A 6,117-nucleotide genomic window follows, 5' to 3' on the forward strand; every position below is an offset into this window, starting at 1 on the left:
CAAAAAAACATTCAGTAAACCGAAAAAGTGAGGTCGGTAATATAGGTATTTAGCTGTGTCACATGCCCTTAAAAAAATAATGCTAAAGAGTACGGAAAGCGCCCTCAAGGAAGGGTTTTGTAGGCTACAGAATTTGGGAATAATTATAAGGACTGTTCTAAAGTTTTCTTTTTAATATTTGTTTTCCGATTTGTATTCATTACTGTAACTGCTCATCCTACTAGCTTCGATTTAAGCCATTCTCGAGAAATATGGGACTACGAAAATAAAATCAAAAGAACAGCTTCCAGCAGAAGGTTTCAGCTAAGAGCTTCAATTTGAGACATTTCTAAAGAAAATCGGACTGAAGCAAAAGCTACCAGAATAGGAGTCTAAAAAGCTAAATTTCCAAATTGCTTGGTTCTTTTTTGTTCACATTCGAGCGCTCGACTCTAGACGGTAGGCTCGACCCTAGCCGTTTTCCATATTCCCTTCTTGCATATTTTTTGGCACAGGAATCGCATTATTATCGGGTAAGTAATTAAAACCACAGTTTTTCCTTTCAAAACTTTAAACACGTTTTTCTCAAAACTCCATTTTAAAAACTGGCGGGACATATAGCTCAAAAAATAATGGACCGATTTCGGTGAAACTTGGTATACATCTTTCTAATCTTATTATCTTATTATCTAAAACATGAACCTACATGTTTTTGAAATCTAAAGAAAGTATTTTTTTATTGCCAAATTTAGGAATTTTTTCGAAAAATTTTATCTTTTTGTTTCAAAGCATTAGTGTTAACGAAAGAAAAACATTTGGTTGGTATTTTTCACATTAATCCTGCTGAAGCTACATGTTCGCTCGTCTGATGACATTCGTCGTCACCCATGCAGAAGACCGTGACATACCTTCGCCATTTTCATTGATTTATACAATACAAAGTACAAGTGTAAGTGAGATGATGGTCGTGGGGACTTAAGCGTAGGCTTTGGACCCACTCCTTCGGCTTGCGGGTTCGATTCCCGCCTCGCACTCTGGAAAAGTCTCGGTGGCCCATGCGGTGAACACTAGCCTAGCAAGGGAGTTGTTCATCTCCGTAGAGTCGTGGGACCGGTACCTCTAGAGAAAATGGGTTTCTCTAAGTACTTAAGGCTTTTGCTCTTGGTGGTTCGGAACCCACCTTAAACTGTGTGTCCCCCTTCCACCACCAAGTAAGTGTGTGGAGGGTGTGTAAAGGAATAGAGAAAGAAGGTGTAAGAAAAATGTAAACTCTTAGGGGACACATTAGAAGCTTCCAAATACAAGTGTAACAGCTAAAAGTTAAAATAAAATAAATCTAAAGTCTTGGAAATGTTGAAAAACTCTTTCCTTTAAATTATATATCACTCGAAATATCCATTTCTGTTTTCATAATCTTTACCTCCGGATAGCGAATAATATAATTCTAGTTGCTATCTAGAACTATGTGTATGTGTCTACAAAATGTAGACTGGTGGACTGCGAACAATGAAACAACTGGATTCTGGAACGGAAAGCATAGGGATCAAAGTGAGCGAATGTTTGTGTGTATATATTGTTTTGAGGTTATGTTTCATCCGTGTATGGCGCACAATTCTATTGCCGCAACCATCCATCCTGAGAAGCGCAACACGCGAGTGCTTTATTTTCCGCAAAATACTACATTACCGACGGAGAAGATCGCTTGTGGTATGGTCATTCTAATGTAGAATGTAAACCATTAAATTTGAATGAAATTTCTACTCTTTCACAATTTTCATTTCTGTAAATATTATTAGTTTTACTTTTCGAAATCTCTTTGACAGTTTTTAACAAAATTGAATAATGAGTACTTTAAGTCCCGAAAGTTTTCTATATAACTTCACTGAGATTTTTATATTTCTCCCTATCATCCTACTAGAATTGATCGAAAAAATAAATAATTGGAAATGTTATAACGGCCTACCGTTAGAAGCCGGTACCTAGTGTAAATTTCTGTTAAAAAATCGTATTAATTTTTGAATCAAGAAATGGTTTTGTGGTTACGCATTGCGGTTAAAGATTTTTAATGTTGGGAAATTCGAAAAATTCTCCAATGTGTATAAAAACTGTGGAATTTTTTTTCGTGGATTTTAGAATACATATGAATAATTTTTATTCATTTTCACGATTTTATTAATAGTTCTTATCGCAATATGCATTTCAAAGGTACAGGGGCAGAAGTGCGTGAGCTATACATTTCGAAAATGCTTCATATTGGTTTAAAATAAATGTTTTAAGATAATTATGCTCCAGTTAGATTTAGAAGTGTGTCAAAATCCATGTATAGTATTTTTCTTCTTAAGTGATTACTTCCTTTCGCCTGTTCTTTTCATGATTTAATAAAGCTAACAATAAAGTTAATCCAGGCGTGCCTCGCCGATTTGATTCTCTCTGAAATATGTTGTGGTACTCGAAAAACTAAGCGACATATTTTTTTATCAGCGGAAAAATACTTTAAGGGAATGAAACAGCCCCTCAAAGATAGAGATCTCAAGTGTCAATTGTATAGTTCTGTGTATAAAAACTAAATTCATTCCAACCAAACCTACTGGAAAAGGTTCCTCGTGATAAAAGATGAATAACGTAATTTTCTCAAAAAATAAAAGAGGGGGTAAACCACCCCTACATTTATTTAAAGTTTCGCTAAAAATTTTTAAATTCACAGAAAAAAATTTTATAAACTACATTTTGAACTTGAATAAAAAATAAAGTTTACGTCTTTCAGTAAAAAAATTAATTAAAAAAAATTAATGGTGGTGGCCGCTCCTACAAATGTTTATTATATTTCTATGCTGACATATACTTTCCATGCACAAAAAATTGGGAAATTTTATAACGAAGGAAGTAAAATAGAGTCCATCCAACAGGAATAAAAAAAGTGAAGCGGGAGCAAACCACCCCTCAATTATGTATAAAATTTCAAAATAAGTCTACAATCGGGCAAAAAAATCCGAAGAAAATATGCGTTGCACGCAAAAAAGAGGATGAAGGTATTCATATATTTTCAAGAAAAAAATAGCATTAAAAAGTGTAACTACCTCTAAACTATTTTTATACAAAAAAATCAAAAAAATAATTTAAAAGCATACATAGTTCACAGATAAAAATAATACGTGCGGACAAGATGTAATTATAAAGTTGAATAATGTGAAACAATTTAGGGGTAGCTACCCTCTACAATGCTATTTTTTCTTAAAAATATATAAATACCTTCATCCCGTTTTTTGTGTGCAACACGTATTTTTCTCCAAGTTTTTTCTCGTATTTAGACTTATTTTGAAATTCTATACATAATCAGGAGGAGGGGTAATACCTGCGCAATTTTTGTATTCATATAAAACAGGTATAACAGGTATAACAGGAACTGCGGGGAGGGGGCGTGTGGTCTGCGGTTGTCACTCAGGCGAGCAGTCAAGCGTGAACAAACAAAAGCGGAGCGGGCTACAATGAGTTAATTCACACTCAAGGTCAGCCCCAAAATCGGCGGTATAAAAGAGTTTCACTGTATCTTCCCAATATTTTTTTTCTTCACGAGGAAACTTTTTCAATAGGTTTGATCGAAATCAATTTGGTTTTTATACACAAAACTATACAATCGAAACTTGAGACCCCTATCTTTAAGGGGATGTTTGACCCCCTTAAATTGCTCTTCCGCAGATAAAAAAAAACTTGTGGCTTAGTTTGTCGAATACTACAACATATACCAGGGAGAATCAAATCGGCGACGGACACCAGAAGTACCTTCTTTGTAAGTAATAGCTGGCAAATACTTTCTTTCCTTTTAATTATTAAATAAAAAAGTTACAGAACTTTATAAAGTTCCTGTCGTGGTTCGATAGAGCTAAGTAATAGCTAGAAAATACATTTTTGTTTAAGAAAATCAAATGCAATAAATTTATATCGTTTTTTGCATCTCCTATCAAAGCCGACTTGGTACTTACTCCCTTATGCCCCGGGACCCTTAATTTATGAACTAAAAATACCTAATAGGAAAAACTTGGTTTTGAAAATGATTAATAATTAGAAAAAAGCATATTTTTGTTCCCAAAAGTTTAACAATTTTTATAAATAACTTAAGAGACTTTTTAAACCATTCTGTAAGTGTCAAATAACACAATTTCTTTCTAAAAAGTCAAACATTTTTGTATGTTTTGTATAAAAGCAGCAAAGAATGTGTACTTTTGGACTACCCAAGTGATTTTGCGAACTTATAATTGTGACCGGTAACGGAAATGGGATGAAAATGGACTTTAGCCTAATTTCCTTTGCTCGTAAACCTACTAATTTACAGATTCGCGCAGGCGATCAACTCTTGAGTGACATTATTTTGCTAAAATACAATAATGGATTTAACGATAAGTTTAGACAGGTGGTGAAAAGTTTTTACAGAGTTTGTGTGGAAGGTGTGGGTGGAGTGTGAGGGTGGAAGTTTAGTGGATGACTAGGGTTGTGAGGGGTGAATTGGGGAGTTGAAAATTAATTTTCATTGTTGTTGTGGGGTGGTATTTGGCTAAATAAGGAAAGCGAGGTTAGGTTGGCAAAGGACCGGGGTAGTTTTTTGGTCCGGAGTTCGGGCCTTCATGGTAAACAATAAGGGTGATTCTCGTAGTGCTGAGGGTTCTTGGAGGAGAGAAAAGGTTGTCCGCAGGGGCTGTGAGGGGTGGATTAGTGCAAATAAGTGAAATATTGTGGCGGTAAGCGACAGCGGTTTTAAGAGACATCGGTTGGCTGCTATACGTACTTTTTTGCATGGATAGGTTACAGTAGCGACTGAAGAGCGGGAGGTGGTCAGCGAGAGTACTGGAAGTGCTGGGAAAAGGAGGTAAAAGAGCAGAGAGGGAAAGTAGACGGATTGAAGAGGGAGGTGGTGTCGGTAAGGAAGGAAAAATAGGATGAAATAAGGGAGATGAAAGAAGATATTAGGGTGTGAAGGAAAACGGCTTAAAAAGGCTTGAGAAGGTGAAGGGCAGGTCAGGAATGGAAGCAGTTGACAGGGGAGAGAGCGAGAAGCAAGGTACGTGGGAGAGAGTGAAAAATATGATAGAAGAGGAAGTGGGAAAGTGCAGGAATGAAAAGGAAGAGAAAGTGGATAGGGAAAGGATAAGGGCAATAGAGTTGAGGATGGAGAGAAGAGAGAAGGCAGATAGAAGAAATAATATAGTAAAAAGAGGATTGAATCTAAAGAGTGGGAAAGAAAGGGACGGGGTGGAAGCGCTGCTACAGAGCATAGGGTGGGAAAGGTTGGGAAAGTTAGGATGGAGGGGAGAAAGGAGAATGAAGCAACGTTGGTGGAATTGTGAAGCCGTGAAAAAAATTGGGGGTAATGCGTAACAAAAATAGAATAAAGGACAAGAAGGTTTTTATCGATTAAGATTTGACGAGAAAGGTAAGGCATGTGCAGAAAATGCTAAATAACAGGGCTAGGAAGGAGAGGAGTGAAGGAAGAGCGGCGAAGGTAGGGTATCGAAAAATAAAAATAGATGCGAAAATGTAGGTATTGGACGAGGAGAAGGAGGTCTTGAAGGAAATGCAGGGGAATTTTTTTCGTAGGAAGTGGGGGAGGGAGAGTGAAGCAGGGTGGAGGAGTGTTAAACGTGCTGTACTGAAACTTAGCAAGGGTAAAGAAGAAAGGATAGCGTATAAGTTTGTGATTGTGTAGAATAAGGATGGGATGGAAAGGGTTAAAAAAGGATGGAAGACCTACTAGGAGAGAGAGATGAGGGTATGTTATGTTATGTCCTTGGAGGGGGGGGGGGGCTTAATACGAGAATTGAAAGTGAAAGGTGCCTCTACCGGAAAGGGGAGAGCTTCGAAGGAAATTAGAAGGATAAGATAATAAACAAGAAGGGAGTAATTCTAAGAGACTGGATGGAGGACAGAGGCTAGGCGGTAGCGAATGGTATAGTTACAGAGGCACAAAAAGGGAGACTACACGTATGTGAGTAAGATAGGGGCATCGGTGATAGACTATGTAATCATGAATATGCAAGGGTGGGAGAAGATAGAGGAATTCGTAGTGGAAAGAAGGGTAAAATCATACTATCAGCCATTAAGTTTGTGGGTAAAGGGGGAGGGAGGCGGAAGGCAGCGTGGGGAAGA

The sequence above is a fragment of the Belonocnema kinseyi genome, chromosome 7, assembly GCF_010883055.1.
Source record: "Belonocnema kinseyi isolate 2016_QV_RU_SX_M_011 chromosome 7, B_treatae_v1, whole genome shotgun sequence".
NCBI classification, from domain to species: domain Eukaryota; kingdom Metazoa; phylum Arthropoda; class Insecta; order Hymenoptera; family Cynipidae; genus Belonocnema; species Belonocnema kinseyi.